The sequence below is a fragment of the Lissotriton helveticus genome, chromosome 2_1 (assembly GCF_964261635.1).
Source record: "Lissotriton helveticus chromosome 2_1, aLisHel1.1, whole genome shotgun sequence".
Classification (NCBI taxonomy): Eukaryota; Metazoa; Chordata; class Amphibia; order Caudata; family Salamandridae; genus Lissotriton; species Lissotriton helveticus.
In genome coordinates, this window is record NC_136059.1 from 3,922,671 (window position 1) to 3,942,903 (window position 20,233).

At 44.2% G+C, this 20,233-nt stretch overlaps 1 protein-coding gene across 6 annotated transcripts in view; it reads left to right on the forward strand.

The window, feature by feature from the left end:
• The window catches only part of LOC144817653 (uncharacterized), a 435,131-nt gene that overhangs the window by 401,762 nt on the left and 13,136 nt on the right, over positions 1-20,233 (forward strand). The window lies entirely within an intron of this gene.

Sequence of the window (20,233 nt, forward strand, 5' to 3'; positions counted from 1 at the left end):
TCTACTTTCACCCCTCCTCCTTACACCGTGCCTGCGGCTATCACCGCCTTTGAGCAGGCGGTATTTAAAGACCTGGAATCCTCCCAGAACCCTAAGACATTTGGCAATTTCAGCACAGCTGAATACCAAGCGCTACAACAACTGCATTGCCTAAAATGCATAAAAACCGGTTGCCACCTCCTGGACGTCCCATTGTGTCAGGGATTGGGTCAGTACTGGAACCTTTGTCACAGTTCTGTGACTACTTCTTAAATCCCCTAGTACAATCAACTCCTACTTACCTCAAAGATACTAAGAGCCTCTTACGATTACTATCAGAGGTGACGTTCACAGAGAACTCAGTCACCCTAGTAACTCTTGATGTAGAGAGCCTCTACACGAGCATCCCCCAGGACGACACCATCAAAGTCCTGGAAGAATCTCTAGATTCCGTCGAATGGGATTACCAGACACCCAAAGCTTTCATCATTGAGTGTGCCACCATAGCCCTAAAAGAGAACTTCTTTTCTTTTAAAGATAAACTATTTCTCCAGTGCTCAGGAACATCAATGGGCAGTATTTTTTCTCCGAGTGTGGCTGGGCTTTATGTAGCAGATTTCGAGGCAAAATACATTCTGTCACCAGCTGCAGTGTTTTCGTCGTCAATGCTCCTATGGAAGCGCTACATAGACGACATCCTGCTCCTTTGGTCAGGGAGTGATAGTGACCTTGAAACTTTTTTGGTATGGATCAATACCCTAGATCAGAACCTGAGGTTCACCAACACCAAAAGTAGAACAGATATTGTCTTCCTTGACGTGGTGATCTCGGTTAATGGAACTGGACTTACAACAAAAACTCATCATAAACCTACAGCTAAAAACAACCTTCTTGAGTTTAGCAGCTTCCACCCTCGCCCTCTAAAAGAGAATCTTCCTTACGGGCAATATCTTAGATTAAGGAGAAACTGTAGCACTGTGTCAGATTTCAAAGAACAGTCCTCTAGTCTAACAGAAAAACTCAAAGATAGAGGCTACCCAGCACCAATCCTGACCAAGGGGTTTAAGAGAGCAAGAAATCGACCCAGAGAAGCGCTTCTGGAAGAAAAGATCAGGAACCCTGACTCAATACCGCTCACATGTGTAACCACATATAACAGCCTTTCCAATCTGATGAAAAAAACTCTCAATAAACATTGGAACATTTTAACATCCTGCAAAGAGAATTGGGAGAAACCCCTCTTCTCTTTTAAAAAGGGACGGAGCCTGAAAGATGCCTTGGTCCATACCCGCCCAAGAGAAAAACCACCCCATGTTATGCCCACAGTAACTGCAGCATGGGGCATGCCTAGAATCACCGGACATTACCCTTGCTCCGACTGCAGTGTCTGCCATCTAACAGAAGCAACGAAGACACTGTCGCTGGAAGCAGGGAGAATATGGACACAGAGAGAACACACAAACTGTAACACAACAAATGTGGTCTATCTGATCACCTGCCCTTGCCAGCTCCGCTATGTAGGCATGACCACACGCAAGGTCAAACAACGTATTTGTGAACATCGGAGCAATGTCCGGTGTAAAAAAGTGACAACCAAGCTGAGCCGTCATTTTCTGGAAAGTAACCACACACCAAACGACATGAGGTGGACTATAATTGAGGTAGTCAATGGCACAACTAACATAACTAGCAGACTCTTTGAAAAAGAACAGCGCTGGGTGCATCGCTTAGGCACAAATACCAACGGCCTCAACGATGACATCCCGTGGAATACTGTGCTATCCTGAACGATATACCTCCCAATTCACACTGGTATAGTCTATTCCGCCTTTTATAGGTTATCGCTGTGTGTGTTACATGTATACATGTGTCCATGTGCTCAGTAACCTAGATGACCATCCATACAGGTTTTTCCATGGATGTTCATTATTACATCTCCATCCTGTGGATAAGATCCTGTTATTACATTTATATAGACGTTACCTACCCGTGTACCGTCAGCCTGTTTGTGCCTCTCCCATTGTAGGTCGTATTTTAGGTGACCCATTCTGAACCTCTATATTGCATTAGCCTTTTAGCCCAACTACCTGTACTTAGTACTTTGCACCTCCAATATTCGTTTTTTGAAAACTCCTATTCCACGTTGCAACCGTTTTGGATAACGATGCTTATCCCATGAACTTAACCTGAAGAATTACGCTATAGTTTCATACCGGCAATCCCGCCGGTCAAACTCCGGATTGGCTCTTCGTTCCAAACCTCATTTGTGAATTTGGCCGCGCCTCTCCTTACGGGGTGGGTGCGTTCCAAACCTCGGTTTGGTTGAACACGCCTACCCGGAAGAGCGCGGCGTTGCAGCACGAACAGTCTTCCACTCAGCTACTGGCCCCGCTCTCCATCGTCGGGGTCCGGTTTTGAGGCGATCTGTAGGTTCAGAGCGGTTTGCGAGCATTGAAGGCGTGAGTGCACTTCAGCGCCAGGACCGCTGTCATTCTACAAAAACAAGCTAAGTGTTTACCCGCTTTGATGGAGGTTGCATAAAACCTTTCTTTTTTCATAGGATGTGCCAGGCACGCTGCAATCCCCCTCCCGAGACCAATGGTGCAAGTAGCGCCCTGTTTTAAAGTGAGATATTAACCTGTAATTACCATTCTAAGGGGTCACAGACCTTTGGTCCATTGATCCCTTCATAAGGAATACACATTTCGTGTTTTTAACCCTATTATCTACCTACTTTAGTTTTAAACACACCCTTAGCACATCACTTCCCAGAGTTAACGATATCATCCCTACAGGGTACTTGGATGGTGTTTAAACTAGTGTCTACTTTGGGAACACGATGTATGCCACACACTATGGAGCACCATGACCAAACGCAATGACTTATATTAATTATGTGTATGTCTGTTTGTGTTTGTCTGTTTAATTCACTTCACAGGTGCTGAGATACTCCAAAACTTGGAGCATTTTTTAGAATGAGCGTCCCGCTCTTCTATTTTTAGCACTTTTTCACCTTTTTTCACTTTCAAGTCCCAGGTTAGGGTGGACGATTAGAGAGTCCATACCGCCGGGGTTTAGTCCTGATGAATGCCTTGGTAAACTTAAACCACTAGTATGGCAGAAACATGTTGACTGGTATAAGTATTTCTGAATTTAACCAATCCTAAAACCTTGGCAGCTAAATTCAGACACATAATACTTCCCACATGTGCCTTCGGGATCACTCATTAAACTTTTTGTATTGATACCCCTTTTTTTGGCACTTTTAATTAAATTTTTCCTCACAGCACGCCCTTCTCACACAACCAGCTCTGCAGTCTTTCTGGCGTCGCAGCACACCGAAGAGGCACTCGGCCTCTTTGGTGGGGCCCGATGATGAAGCATGACACTGACTAGGTCGGTGTGTGAGGGCTTTCCTTCCCACCCAAAGTGGATGTGGGTTTCTTACCTTACTCTGTCTCTGTGGCTTATTTGAGTTTGATTTGACCTCTCTTCTTTTGTTTATTTGGATCTAACCGGGGACTGAGAGAGTGTCCTTGAATTTCCCTACCTCTCCCATTGTTGTTTGGTATATACTCTTGGCAATATTTAAACTGGAAAGTTGTTATCGGAATTGTAATTGTTCAGTGTATTAACCATTCAATGATAGGTCTCTCTGACATTGTCAATGGTAATCTCTCAAGTTTTTCAATGCTCAGAATCGTATAGTCTGCTCCTTTTTGTGCCAAACTGATTTGCTTATCAGTAAGGTTAAAGATAGAAAATAATGACGTTGTGTTGATTAAACGCCATGGCACATAGCCTGAACGCAGATTTTGCAACGTCCAGCCAAGTTGTACAATAGAACGCAAGTGGGACTGACCATGTTGTAACATTAGCAAGTCCTGCTCTATTGTATCAATAGCAGATGATACAATGCTGTCCAGTGAATATATTCTGGAGGACAGAGTCATTAACCCATTGTCCACTACAGAAAGTGATTTTTCCAAATTTATACGATCAATTTCTCGTATTTTTTCAGCAGTTTCAATTTGTGTTACTTTCCAAGCTTCGTTGTATGCAGCGTATATACCGGCCGCTATGAAACGTTTTTGACGCTGTTTGCGTGGTCCCAGTATGAAATCACGCAAGTCAGCACCATCTTTAAGTAAAGTCAAGTGTTGCTTGATTTCAGCCAGTGTGGATTTTTGTAGCCACTCGAGGCATAGTTTCCCTACACTGTATGTTGTAACTATCCCTGGATGTTGTCTCTGGGAGTATCTTTTGTCTGGCCTGTTTATTTTTAACCCTTGTGTTTTGTTCTGGAATCTATCTTGACAGTTAGTAGTGTCTGTGGGCCAGATCAACCATTTTTTCCAATCAGGATTTGTTCTGTTTTGGTGTAAAATATGGGATACGTCTAACCAGTCATCTGTAGTGCTATTACCATCAGGTATGGGCTTCGGAATAGACTGTTTATTTAAGTCTTTAATCTTGGCTAAACCAAGACAGGTTGTTTGTTGAATTGTGTCATTCAAGAAAATTATCTATTCTGGGATCATGCAGGCTCTAAATAATGCTTCTAAACCTTTTACCTGCCAGTCTTTTGAACCCCAGATGTTTTTTGTTTCAATGTTATTTTTCCAAAATTCAAAACCAAATGTAGACATTTTGTCATAACATTTTTCAGAATAAATCAATTTAGTATTTGTCAACATTGTTTTCATTCCTGTCTTATTTAACATTTTAAAATAAAACGTTTCTGGATCACTGTTGTTAAACCCTGAGAAGTATTGGAATTTCTCATAAAATGTTTTTGAACTGCATTTTGGCAGTGTTGGACAATGTTCCCATTGATTATAAGTAAAAATATTTATAGGTTGAGCAGTTTTATGCAAATAGTGATCACCAAAATGATTATAACAATATAACTCTTCATAATTTGAAGAACCCTGTAAATAATCATGTTCTGTAAATTTAGCTGACATTACTAAATCTGACATCATATTATTAATGTTTTCAAAGTCCCAATCATCAGAGACAGTACTTGGTGTCACAAAGTCACTTAAGGAAACCTTAAACTGGTGTGGATATTTCAAGAGCTCAATCGGGCCATAGATTTCATAATCCGTTTTGTCCCATGCTACCCCACCGGGTATTGGATTGGCTGTGATGTTCACTGATGACAGTTCTCTTTTCTCGATGTGAGAGGATGTGTGAGGCTTTAGGACCAAGTTGATGTTCTGACTTGCTGTGTCCATTGTACTATATTTTCCATCAATGAATCTACCCAAACATAAAACCATGATGAGCCAAAGCAGGAGGAAACGTACACCTAACACAATCCAAAATTCAATCCATGGTGAAATCAGATATGTTTCTTTTAGTTGGTAAAAAAGTTCAGTTACTTTGGGTTTCAAGAGGCACAAGTTCCATGGCTTTGTTGCATAGTCCTTTTTTTCACTGCAGGTTTATCAAATGTGATTAGTCTCTCAGTTTGAACCTCTTGGATGATAGCAAAATTTGGTCTTCTGCCATTTCTTGGGAGTCCACTGGGCCTACTACTTATGATTGGCCACATGATTGTGGTTTTACCAGGTCGATGGATACAACTCGGTTCTCTTTTTTTACCAGCAAGGGGCGGTAGTACAACTGATCTTGTTCCGCTGACAGCAAGGCAGGTACTGCTTTTCTGTAAGAAGGCCCAAATTCCTTCTTCACCGCGATCTTCTCTCTGACTAGATCCGCAATCTTTGGAATCCAGACAGTTCTTTCTGGGACAGGTGGTTTTTCTTCAGTGGCTGTTGGCTTTAACTTTATATTAAATTTTGGAAAAGGGGGGTGGTGATGGACAGAGTTTCTGAATGATGCAGAATACTCTTACCAAGTCAAAAGATCATGGTTTTAATCCATCGCCGTTTTTTAGCTCACTGCACCATCCCAGCTCAGAACCTGGCTATATGCAAATTAGTCTGTTCCTGTCCCAGTGCATGATGGGAACAGGGCAAATCAAACTACCAAGCCAATTCTTATACTGGGAAGGAAACAAGCTTCCGGGGACCGGTTTCTGGCATCACAGCCTTCTTCGGCCCGGCTTGCTTGAATCCTGATGGTGCAATGAGCAAGGGACTCACGTCTGAGTATACCCTCCCACACATAGTGTGGATAAAATCGATTTTGGAAAAGGGGGGTGGTGATGGACAGAGTTTCTGAATGATGCAGAATACTCTTACCAAGTCAAGAGATCATGGTTTTAATCATCACCGTTTTTTAGCTCACTGCACCATCCCAGCTCAGAACCTGGCTATATGCAAATTAGTCTGTTCCTGTCCCAGTGCATGATGGGAACAGGGCAAATCAAACTACCAAGCCAATTCTTATACTGGGAAGGAAACAAGCTTCCGGGGACCGGTTTCTGGCATCACAGCCTTCTTCGGCCCGGCTTGCTTGAATCCTGATGGTGCAATGAGCAAGGGACTCTGTTATAATCTATTGCTGCACTTCCCTTCTCTATGGTTACTCTATCTACTGCTCAGCCAGTGTGTGTATGGATGTGCCTGAAGATGACTGGAATGTTTGAGGTATGATGTGGTCATCGTGGAGTGTTGGGTGCTTGGGGAGCTGTGGAGTGTCAGTTGGTGGCAGGCTGAGCAGGACAGAGGCTGCTCCTGGTGGGGCGTCATATGGACTTACCATCTTCCTGTGATTTACTGATGTGACTATCTTGACAATAAACCTAATGAATATATCTACACTACATCTGGCTACAAGGACTATCTTATTTATAATAGACTCACGTCTGAGTATACCCTCCCAACTTTATATTACTCAGACTTCTTCTTGTTTCATTCAAGTCCTGTAAAACAGCCAAACGGTCTTTGATATCAAAGGCTTTTTCTTCTACCACTGAAGTGTGACTATCTAAGTACTGAATGTGCATTCTTGTACTGAACAATAGTTCGTAGGGAGTGAAACCTTTTAGGTAATTTCTTGGCAGATTGTTAAGAGTACGTTGGACACTTGTCAAATGTTTGACCCACCCATCACCCGAGCCTAATACCCTCGCCGTTATAGACTGCTTTATGTCCCGTTTTTTTCTTTCCACTACCGCATTTCCCTCAGGATGGAAGGGAGAAGAGTACCGCAATGCAATGCCCATGCTGGCCATGGCCTCCTTGTAAGCCCGAGAGCTAAACGCAGGACCCTGGTCCGAATGTAGCATGCCAATTGCGTATGTGCCGATAAAGACTCTCAAATCTTTGTAGAACAGTTCTGGCGTCAGCCAAGCGCTGGTGTCTACATTTTAAGTGAATCTAATCTTAATAATTATGGGAACGCATTTCTCCGGCTGGATTTTTGCGTATAGATAGCCTGATGCTTTCTAATAACGGTGTCCTGGCAGTGGTCTGGTCCGGTTCACGACTGCGATCTCTGTTGCAGTCTGGACAATCCTTTGCAAACTTGTAATTTTGCAGGCTCATCCCCGGCCACCAGTATTCTGATTGTAATTCTTTTAAAGATTCCACGATCTCTTGGTGCCTTAGACCCAATCCCATGTGCGCGCCTTCAATCAAGAAGACTCTCCGGTTCGTGTTTGGAATTACACTGTCCCCCACTCAAGGGATTTGAGCAAAAGGAACGGAGTTTGCATCAATTATGTATGTATTATTGAGTGGATAGCCGAGAGGTAATGCTGCATAGTCGCCTTTTAACAAGGCTTTTACCGCCAGCATGGTTTCTCCGTTTGTGTTTTTTAGAACGCTTTTTTGTGGCTATGGAAGCCGGTTGAACCGCTTCCGCTGTGGCTCTGTTAGCCAATGAATTCCCTGCAACGTGAACGCCATCACGTTGATGACTCAGTGTATGTATCACGTGAGTCTTACGTAGTTCTGTCTGCAAAAGAACTACTTGTTCCCAAAGCTTTTTATGCTTTATTGTGGCTCCTGTGTCATCTTTGTAACCATTTTTGATCCATGTCTGCATGTCATTATTGTAAGACTTGACGCAGTAATGCGAATCGCACACTATTAGTGTGGGGAATTCGCGATCAGCATTTTCAAGCGCCATCTTTAAAGATCTTATTTCAGCTCGTTGAGCTGAGCAGTTTCTGAGTGATCTTGTTTTGGTAATTATTGGTCTGAATTTACCAAAGCGCCAGCGACCTTTAACAATCGGGCACGCTGTGTTGTAGGATTTTTTATCTACATCGTAGTGTTGTGCAAATCTGTCCATGTAGATTACACATGTGTATTGTTCGAGAGGCAGAATTTCGATTGGCAGAGGATATTCTTGTTCATATTCTAGATCTTCTAGTTTTTTCATTTTCGGGTCAAAATAGTACTTCACGCAGCAAGAGAATTTTCCCATTGTATCCATTTTGGATCTAATGCCACAGCATTCAAATTGAGTGGGCTTGTTAATTTCTCAAGGGCTGATTCTGCTGTTAAAACAGTTATCTTCCTGCCTTGGGCTCTTTCTTTTGCTACAGCAGTTTGAACCGCTATTAGAATTTTTTCAGTAGAACTGAATTCCATTTCAGCTTGTGTGTACAAGTGAGATTTGTAAGCTATTGGTACCGTTTCTCCCTCATTAGAGTTTAGGTACGTGAATCCGCATCTTCCTGGGATGACTCGGATTACAAGGTTGCGTACGTTTTCGCAAGTTTGTAATTTTGTTTTAGTTAACATGTCTGTTTGCAATGATCTTAAAATTTCTGTGTGTTTGAGTCCAATTTATTGGTTTGAAATCAGGTTTTATTAATTCATAGAGAGGTTTAACCCTTTCTGCATAATTTAGAATGTATGTTCTTCCGAAATTCAGGAAACCTAGTATTGATTGTAAGTTCTTCAGCGTTTTTGGTGCTCTGAGTACAGCGCACTTCTCTAAGAAGTTGTCTGCTAGGCTCTTGCCTTCACTTGATAATTCATATCCTAAAAACAGGACAGTTAGGTGAGCAATTCGTGACTTTTTAAAGTTGAATTTGTACCCTTCAGCTGCGAACCCAAGTATTATTGTTTTCACTCTTTTCAAGTGTGTCTCCAGGTCATCATCTGTGAGATAGATGTCATCGACATAAGATAATGCCTCATCATCATATATTTGTAGTAACTCTGTTACCCTTGCTGAGAATAATCCCGGGCTGTTCTTGAATCCCTGTGGGAGTCGACAGAAGTGGAGAGGTGTGGCTCACTGGTTAGAGGCGGCAGACCTGGAAGCAGAGAACGGCCCGGGACCAGGGTTCAATTCCCGACGCGGCAGGGTCTTGGACCAGGGTCAACGGACTCGATAATTCTCGCCTCAGTGCCTACTCTAACCAGGGAACACACTCGGTAACTCTGGGCATTAAGCTTGCCTCATCTCTACAACGGCCCCCCACAGACGCCGGGGATGCCTGGTTTCACCCTGGAGATACCCAGAAAGGGACCATCTCACAGGGAAAACCAGGACGGGTTCCCCAGCGGTCTACAGCGCCAGGACACTCGGGTAGAGTAACAGTGCGCTTTACAAGTATCCAAAGAAGTGTTCCTGTGACCCCATTATTGAGAAAGCGGTCAAATACCTGCTTTTAGGTGCTATGTTTTGACAAAAGAATCCATTAGAGATGTCTAATGTCGTTTTATATTTTTTGCGCACGATGTTATTCATTAGTGCTGCACTGTGTGAGTTTTGTACTGCAAATGTTTTGCAACAGGACTTTAAGTGTCTGTAGTCCAAAACTAGACGATATGAATCATCTGGCTTGGAGACAGGAAACAAAGGATTGTTCATTTGTGAGGTGCATGTTTCAATCACCCCTTGATATTCAAGTTGATCTAAGATCTCCCTGACTTGCTTTTTAGCTTCTTGTTTAACTGGGTACTGCCTTTGTGCAGTGGGTTGACATTTTACTGGATTTTGTGAGTAGAGTCCTCATCCCATCCTACATGATTTTTATATAATGCAGGAGCTGGGGCTACTGCCCATTTTCTTGCAAATGTATATTTTTTATGAATTGGAATATGATTTGAGAAGGCAGGCATAATCATTTCTTCGCCATGAGGGCACTCCCTGACAAATTCTGGTGGCCAGTCTTTTTCAGCTAACAGGATATCATAGCCTTTAGATAAGTTGTCCCAAAAGAGACCCCTTACTTTCCTAGTTTTGTCTCCCTCTATACGTAATGTTATCTCGTATAATTTATGGGGTTTGCTAACTCTGGTGCCTGCAGTTTCCACCTGAATGTATTCATTCGTGTCCACTGTCTCCAGAAGATTAATCAGGATCTTGCGAGCTATGGTTACTTCTACTGCGCTGTTTAGCATTGTCTGGGCCCACTCTCCGTTTTTCAGTTGTGTCCTCCGTATCCTCGGCATGTTTTATTTTAATACTGGCTACCTTCTTTCTTGGAAATTGTAATTTTTTACTTTGATGAGCAGGTTCCTTGTCTTTGGACTTGACGTGCTCTTCCTTGTGTTCTGACCGTCCTCTTCTTTCTGATTTCTGTGAGGAAGTCTGAAAAGATCGTGAGGGACGTTTATCAATATCTTGATATCTATCAGGTTTTCTCAATTTATCCCTATCTCTAAGGTTGTATGTTTTCTCAGAGGGCTCCCTCTGGGGAGACTTGCCTCCTCGGTCTGGAGATCTATCTCTCCATTGAGGAGACCTTCCTCTGGACTGGAAACGTTTTTCTCTGGGACTGGATTGTTTGTTACCATCCCAACTCTTATTTGGAGTGTTTAGATTATTTTTAATAAAGGTTTTTTCAGGATTTTCAGTTAGTTGGGGTTTTATTGGTTTCCCACCCAAACTATCTCTTCCTAGTTCTTCATAGGATTTTTCTATGATTCTGGCAAGTTCAAAAGGTTGTTCTGCTATATCTGTTTCTTTCAATTTCTGGAGATATGTTATATCATCCATTGCCAAATGAACCAATTCTCTATATGCCTTTGTTAATTCTTTTAGTTTAACTAAAAGTTCTTCGCTTGACATTTTTTCTGTGTCGTATTCTGGTGTGTAATTGGCTAGAACCGGCCACGTGGCTCCTGGTCTACCTAGAGGACCGAGCCTGGTGATGTGATTTTGATGTTTTAGGGCGCCGTTAAACCAGAGCAGGTGCTCCTGGTAAGTTAGTGGGATTTCAACGTCCTCGAAAGGAGCGTATACATCCGGAGGTTCCTCTATTTTGTAATAGTGGAATTCGTGTGTTACAGTGTTTGCTGATGGAAAATGTATCCATGAATAGAATACCTCTGTCTGCTGATATTCATGGGCCTCCACCACGAATATGACTGTACCACCTTGTGATGATACTCCATTTTCTATAAGTTTTTTTGTTATAGTTCTTCTTACATTTACCGGAATGATTATAGCAATCGGGTCATTCTGTTGGAGAGTTGTGTCATCTAACAACAGTGGAGACGCTAAAGCATCTCTTTCTTCGCCACCTTCCGGCATTTTACTGACAAAGTTTTGTTGCAGATCAAGTTTCAAGGAAACAAAGATTAGGTGCACAATATTTTGGAACACTGTATCCTTCAACGTTGACTTAACCAAAAACTAATACATAGGAATCTCTTCCTACTAAGTTCCGGCGGATTTTAACCTTTTACCCACTCCAGACGTCTATTGGAGTTTTTACGGGAAAAGGGGTCTGTGTGAAAAAGCACAACTGAGTTACTCTAATGTCTTGCGTTAGATTATCGCCTTCCCAAATGTTGGGTGCCATGTAGTGTAGTTCCTATATTCCCAATAGGCTCTGCACATTGGAATAATATAAACAGCAGTGTAGACGTAGGACTGAGGTCGACTAGGTCTCTACTGACTATATTAGACTTAATTAGTTTTGCCAGCTAGCTCAGAGGTCACTAGAAACTTTCTCGAATGTTCAGGATAGAGTTAACTCTCCTGATTTAGACAAGAAGGGATTAGCTTCTGACAACTGCATAAACATGACAACTTTGCTCCCTCAGAATAAAGAGTGTATCTCTAGAGTCGTGTGAAAACAATAGACCGTTATTTCACTCAGTCAATCGTGCATACTTAGTTTCACCAGAGTGCAGAGAAATAGAGGGACGGGCGTTTTCAATAAAAGGTGTTATTTATTGAGCAGTCTTCTTTCTCATGCAAGAGAAATGAATTGCCACAATTTCAATACTTATCATGAAGTAAAGTGCGTACAGTAAAAGGAGTATTATGAAATAATACTGTAAAAGCATTGATATGGTTTCTTAGCCTTATGATACTTTAAAATGGATAAAATATATACATACATAAAAACATTGACTAACGTACGCAACTGGTGCTTCTAGGATACGCCTACCCCAGTGTACCTGACCTAAGCCTAATACAGTGGGAAGGAGTAAATAAGTTGCAGTTTAAGTTAAGTTGTTTTTTTGCCAAGAAATCTGAATCAAGAATTCTCTTAAGGGTTTAGTCCGCTCCGTACCTTGGTAATAGAATGTAGGAGGTCTTGTATCTCTCTCTCAGGACTCGATCTCCCAGCAACCCGCAAGGGTGACTGGAAACACCGGAGCTGGATTTTCTCGTCTGGAGAAAAAGACAGCGTCTCTCTCAGTGTGTCAAAAGGGAGGGGCGGCTTCCTTCGGCTCTTCGCATCAGCTGGGCTTCGGGCAAGTAGATAGCCGCTCTGCTCCAAACCACTGTGTGTTTGCTTAAGGCAACGTTGGTATATTTATTCCTGAAAGGTGCCGGGTTTGACGTAAGGTTGGACATAAGACGTCACTAAGAACTAACAGTTCTTTCTTGGCTTTAGGAGTTCTTGTGCAAATCAAAACAAGAGCAGGGGGATTTCCCGGGCTGCTGGAGGCTTGGTTTGTTTAAAGAACGCGTTGCACTTTCTAGGAGTCTATGGGAGTAGCCTTGCCGTATTTGGACTGCATGGGCTATTACTAAATATGGATATGATTCTCATGCCTTTATAAGGATATTATTTATTATTACCACATAAAGGCATAAATCGGGAATATCGAATTAGGGTCCTAGATAGAAACACAACAGAACAACCAGGTCTTGAGTTGTTTCCTGAAGGAGAGATGGTCCAGGGTCAGCCGTAGGTGGGTGGGGAGGGAGTTCCATGTCTTGGCTGCCAGGTAGGAAAGGATCTTCCTCCGACGGTGGATTTGCGGATTCGTGTGACGGAGGCGAGGGCGAGGCTGGCAGAACGGAGCTGGCGGGTGGATGTGTAGAATGTGAGTCGGCTGTGAGGTACTTCGGGCCTATGTCTTGGAGAGCCATGTGTGCGTGGGTGAGGAGTCTGAACGTGATCCTCTTGTTGGCGGGGAGCCAGTGCAGGTCTTTCAGGTGGGCCGAGATGTGGCTGTGGCGAGGGATGTCCAGGATGAGTCGTGCTGAGGCGTTCTGAATGCGCTGGAGTCTTTTCTGGAGTTTGGTTGTGGTTCCAGCGTAGAGGGTGTTCCCGTAGTCCAGACGGCTGGTGACGAGGGCCTGGGTGACCGTCTTCCTGGTTTCGGTGGGGATCCACCGGAAGATCTTTCGGAGCATGCGCAGGGTGTTGAAGCAGGATGATGAAACGGCGTTGACTTGCTTGGTCATCGTGAGGGATGAGTCCAGGATGAAGCCCAGGTTGCGTGCGTGGTCCGTTAGCTTCGGTGCGGTGCCCAGGGCAGGGGGCCACCAGGAGTCGTCCCAGGCGGAGGGAGATGGTCCGAGGAGGAGGACTTCCGTCTTGTCTGAGTTCAGTTTCAGACGGCTGAGCTTCATCCATTCAGCGACGTCTTTAGCCTGGAGCCTAGAGGAATCGGGACGAATGAGGGGTTACAACGAGACGTGAAAACAAAACCTGCGGCGTTACTCGTAAGGTGGCGATTGGAAGATGCCCCTCTCCACGAGCACGAAATCAGCCTGAAACACAGCGTGAGCGAGATAATGCTGGTGTGTGCCCCATATCCAAACGCGCTCGTAGGGAGCAACAAAATGGCGGCGCCCTGGACGATATGCAGTGCAGCACTCCGGGACCAGCCTCACGTCTGATGGACAAATCTATGCAAGATTCACCTGTCCTGATGAGCGTCTTCATCGGGACGAGGACCGCTCCTCTGTGAAGGTACGAGCGCGCAAGCCCCCAACAGAGCCTGGCTCTACCAGTCCACCGATGCCTGTCCTCAAAATGGCCACCACTGCACATCCCACGGCCCCCTCCATCTATGTCTACTAGGGCTCGCAGAGCCCCGGGACCCCCAACGATAAGAGCAAGGCCTCCTACGTTCTCTAAATGTTCAGGGGCGGACTGGAATTCCGGAAACAAGCGCGCACATCTATAATCGGAGCCCCATTACACCATGACAATGTGCCTGGCCCCAAGATGGCCGACCCCCGACTCTCTGAGATACCCTACATCTGACGGGTGTTTTACGTATGATGACCCGATGTTTAAAGAGAAACAACTTCCTGACCATGGTCTGAGCCTCTTTCAACGACAATGAACCCTTGAGATATTCTTTACTCCAGCAACTCTCCAATCCCTTCCAGCCTCTCTATGACACAACCAACCTGAGGGGACAACTTCCATGGGAACTTTTTACTGAACTACCTACCCCCTACCCCTCCCTGCTCTACTCCTCTTCTCTCCCCTGCCACTAACCTCTCTCCTCACCTGTCCTTGCCCTAGCTCCCACCCTGTTTACCTGTGAATTTCCTGCGTCATTTGAGAGCTAGCTATTTCGTCTATTGCCCGATGGAGCTACCTGGTTTAGCTATAGGGGAGACAGGTCGGGGATTCCCTCCTTGGACGTCACCTACCCAGTCGGTCTTTAGCCACACTTCCTTTCGTCTCTCCTGTTGTCTCTTCCCGCTTCCTCCCTCTATTTATATCTCTACTTCTCTCCTCTCTCAATGTATTGAGACTGAACTATTCTGTCTGATGCCCGATGGAGCTACCTGGTTTAGCTATAGGGGAGATGGGCCGTGGACTCCCTCCTTGGTCGTCACCTACCCAGTCGGCCTTTAGACAGACTTCCTTTTGTCTCTCCTTGTTGTCTCTTCCCCTATCCTCCCTTTTCTCACCCTCCCCTCTACGCTCCATTATTTTGCCCTCTTTATTCTTTTAATGTTTCCCTTGAGACCCAGCTATTTGGCCATAGCCCAGTGGAGCTACCTGATAGCTATAGAGGAGATGGGTTTGGGATTTCCCCCTCGACCGTCACCTACACAGCCGGACTTTGGGCAGACCTTCCTTCGTCTTTCTGCTCTATCTCCCCCCCACCCCTTTACCCTTCCCCCTTCCCTCTACTTATCTCGTCTTCGATGCTCTTGTAATTGTTTTTCTAGCAACTGTTGTAAATTGAAACTGATGTAATCTTGTAATTTTGTTGAACCTCATGTAAAGCGCTCTGATACCTCCGGGTCTAGCCAGCGCTATATAAAACTCTTTAAATAAATGAATAAATAAAAGACACACTCAGCAAAGGAGCTCTCGCTCTTGCAGCTAGAGGCACAGGAATTGCTCAGCAAGGAGGCAACAGAAATGGTACCGCAAAACCAAAGGAACAAGAGGGTTTACTCAACTTACTTCCTGGTACCAAAGGTGGACGAAACACTAAGACCTATCCTAGATCTGAGGTTCCTCAGCAGATTCAAAGGACTCAAAAATTAAAGATAACCTCCCTACAAGAGGTAATACCACAAATACAGCAAGATGACTTCATGGCTACTATAGACTTAAGACGCATACTTACACATTCCCATCAAACACACGCGCCTGCTAAGGTTTGTGATCAACCAAAGCAACTACCAGTTCACAGTACTGGCATTCGGACTAAAATACGCACCAAGGTTGTTTACAAAATGCCTATCAGCTGTTGCAGCCCACATACAAAGCCAGGGGATACATGTATACCCTTATCTCGATGACTGGCTCGTAAAGGCAAGTTTGTGCGATCAATGCAAGCTACACGTCCAGCAGGTCATACTAACACTAACCGAACTGGGCTTCTCGATTCATTGTGAGAAATCATCAACAGAGCCAGAGCAAGTCAAGATATTCTTAGCGGCAGAGATCAGTACCATACAGGCCAAAGTGTTCCCCAGCAGGAAGAGAACTTTGGCGATACTGAAGAAAACACGTCATTACTGCGAGGGGCAAGTTCCGACTGTGAGGCCAGTGAGCAAGCTGATGGGAATGATGGCGTCTTGTATTCACCTAGGCCAAAATATTCGACTACACATGAGGCCATTCCAGGAATAGATACAGCAGCAGTGGTCACGGGCAACCGGGAGTTGGGAAGATCTAGTGGTGTCACACCCGCAGTGCATCAGGAAATGGCGTGGTCGAATGAACAGAAATGATCACAGAGGAAACCCTTCACACAACCAACTCCAACAGTGACCATCATGACTGACGGCTCCCAGCTGGGGTGGGGCGAGCACATGAGCAGACGGAAGGTGAGGGGCGATGGCCGCAACAGTATGCGGTCGAGCACATCAACTACCTGGAACTGAAGACAGTTTTCCTAGCTCTGAAAGCTTTTCAAAAGCAGCTGTACGGGAAAATGGTGTTGATCCAAACAGACAATACCACGACCATGTTCTACATCAACAAGCAGTTTGGAACACAGTCAGTAGCAATGTCAAGCTTTTGTATGGCGATTTGAGATCTGAGTGCAATTCCGATTCATGCCCTTATATAGGTACAATTCACATTTCCCTAATATAGGCATAGAAATCATACCCATATTTAGACATAGCCCATGCAGTCCAAATACAGGCATGGCTACTTCCACCCATTCCAAAAAGCCTCAACGATTTCTTGGAAAATTTGCTTAAACAGTCAGGGGCATCCCCTTGCTTGAATATTGATTTGTCCAAGAACTCATGGAGTTTTCAAAGAACTGCCATTCCCTTTGGGTTGTTTTCTGACGTTATTATACCCAACTTTACGTCAAACTAGGCACCTTTAAGGAATAAATATGCCTTGACTTGCTCTAGCAAGACACGGTAGTTCGGAGCAGTTCCCCTTGCGGGGTGTTTGGAAATCGAGTCCTGAGACAGAGATACCAGACCTCCTTCATTCACAAACCAAGGTACGGAGCTGATTAGACCCGAGGATAAATCTTGGATAGATTCTTGGCAAAGAATACTAAACCTATACTGCACCACACTTACTTCTTCCCTCGTACAAGACGTAGGTTAGGTACATTGGGGTAGGCATATTTTAGAAGCACCAGTTGAGTACTTTTAGCCTTTATTTATGTATGTATTTTTATATGGCTTAGAAACCATACAATGCTCTTACAGTATTATTTTATAATATTGTTCTCGCTGTACGCATTATACTTTGCAGCCTGTATTACGATTGTAGCAGTTCATTTCTTCTGTGTGATAAAGAAGACTGTTCAATAAATCCTTTTATTGAAAACGCCCGTCTTTCTATTTCTCTGCACCTCTGGTGAAACGAAGCATGTACTATTGACTGAGTGAAATATCTATCTATTGTTTCCGCGACTCTAGAGATACATTTCTTATTCTTGGGAAACAAAGTTGTCATGTTTATATGGTTGTCAGAAACTAATCCCTTCTTGTGAATTCGAGAAAGTTTCTAGTGACCTCTGAGCTAGCTGGCACGCACAATTAAGTTTAGTATATTCGATAGAGACCTATTCGACCTCCGTCCTATGTCTAATCTGTAGGATATATTATTCCAATGCGCAGAGCCTATTGGGAATATAAGAACTACACTACAAAGCCTAGCAAGGAGATATGGTCATGGGCCATCCCACTAAGTATAGACCTACTAGCAATACATGTCCCAGGGAAGGACAAAGTGGAGGCAGACAGACTTAGCAGGCAGACATCATCATCACACGAATGGGAGATCAATCAACAGGTATTACAGAAGGTATTCCGGAAGTGGGGTGCACTGCAAGTAGACCTATTTGCAAGAAACCAACCCTTTGGATCCAGACAACCAGACCATCGGTCACAAGTGAATGCGCCATGGATAAGTTGGTCAAAGACCTTTTCATAAGCTTTTCCCCTGATCCCACTGATAAATAGGGTACTCGGCAAATGCAGGATCAGCAGCATGTCGCTGATACTAATAGCACCTCAGTGGGCCAGGCAGTTCCTGGTTCTCACAAATAGTGGAGATGGAGCAGGCATCAGCTCACAGATTCCCAAAAAGAAGGGACCTGTAACAATACAGAACTGAAGGATGAAACACCCAGAGCCAGAGAGCCTCAACCTAGTGGCATGGCTCCTGAAGACCTAGAGTTGGCACACCTCAAACTACCAGCGAGCACAATGGCAGTGCTCAGGGAGGCAAGAAGACCTACCTCAAGAACGTGCTATGTAGCAAAGTGGAAAAGATTCTCCAAATGGTGCATTAGGGAGAAACTGCAAAGAAAAATCACAAGGGAATCAACAGTACTAAAATACTTACCACATCTACTACAAAGTAAACTAAGCTACATATCACTAAGGGTGCACTTAGCGGCGATAGTGGCTTACACAAGAGGAGAAACGGGTAAAAGTTTCTTCACTTCCCAAGTAGTAAAAAGATTTCTAGAAGGAGCAAAGAGTATCGCACCTCCAAACAGAATGCCAGCACCAGCATGAAACCTCAATGAATTACTGACACAATTGATGAAGGCACCATTCGAGCCCATGCACAAGGTTACTCTGCACATGCTCACACTAAAGACGGCCTTCTTAGTAGAGATCACATCACTACGGAGAGTAAGTGAATTGCAGGCGCTAACACTTCAAGAACCCTTCCTGCAAATACACAATGATAGGATTGTAATGAGAACAGACCCACACTTCATGCCAAAGGTGGTGTCTCGGTTCCACATCAGCCAAATACCTCATTTTTTCCAAAAAAGAAGCACAGAGAGAGTGCTGCATACACTGGACGCCAGGAGGGCGGCGATGCACTATATAGAAAGAACAATGGAGAGCAGAGAGACAAAGCAGCTCTTTGTTTCCTTCGCAAGCAGTTTCTTGGGACGACCTGTTACCAAGAATACCATTGCACGATGGATCTCACAAACCATACAACTATGCCACAAACAAGCTGGGCAACAGTTAGAAGGGGCAGCTCATGCTCATTCAACGAGGAAGAAAGGAGCAACAATTGCGTTTCTAGCTAACACACCAATTCAAGACATTTGCCAAGCTGCAACATAGTCTTCAGTGCACACGTTCACTAATCACTACTGTGTGGATATCCAAATGAACAAAGAAGCGCACGTGGGACAGAAGGTCTTACAGCACATTTTCAGTAACCAGTGCTCATCTTCCACCCAGCCACCACAATAAGAAGAAACCACTACAAAGTCTATGCACAGCATGTTGAATCCAGAAAGATTCACGCTGCAAAATGTGTAGTTTCTTACCTGTCTGTGTAGTTTTGCAGCTTGAAGACTTTCTGGATTCACTAGCGAACACACCCTCCGCCGCCAGAAAGATGAGAAAGGAGGAAGGGGATTAAAAAATGGACAAGACTTAAGAAACAAGAGGAAAAACAATAACGGAAGAAAAGAAAAAAGAATCCGAAGATGGCGACCAAAGGCGAGAGCTTCTGCCGAAGCACGCCGATATCACGAAAGACACCAAATGGTGGGATGTCAACGCCCACCTGGGGCACGAAGAAAAAAAGGAAAAAAAGACTACAATGCCGGACCCAACCACTAGATGGCGGAATAATGCACAGCATAGTGAATCCAGGAAGTCTTCTTGCTGCAAAACTACACCGACAGGTAGGAAACGATACGTTACAGGGAAGTTATGTTAGGTTCAGATTTTATACACAAAATTATAGCATCCTTGAAACCTTTTTCTTTTTTTGTGATTTTCTATGGTTTGTTTAATTCTATTTCCTAACTAAAAGTCCCAATAACCTCAGGCCCCGAAAAAAATGTTTCGGGCAATTTCTAGCCCATAAGTCTTGGTCCCTCAGACTCCCTATCTTCAGTCATATGGGGTGACCACTTATGTCCTATTTAATGTTTTTCTGCCCACCCCCTGCACGGGGTCAGTGTCCCGCATCACAAAATGGCGCCCAGAACTTTTCCTCTCATTGTTGTGGCCAGTGTGTGTGAATGTATTCTCCTGGTTTCGTAGTGTTGCCCTCAAGCTGTCGTCTCGTCTGCTGTGCTCATGTTCAGTGCTCCACCGCACGCTGACGTTGTAGTCCAAAGAAACGGCTCCCTTTCAGTCAAGAATGCCACGGCACTCTTGTACAGTTGATGATAACGTTTTATTCGATCCAGACACAAAAGAGCATCATCAACACGTTTTGGTACCCCACAGCACCTTG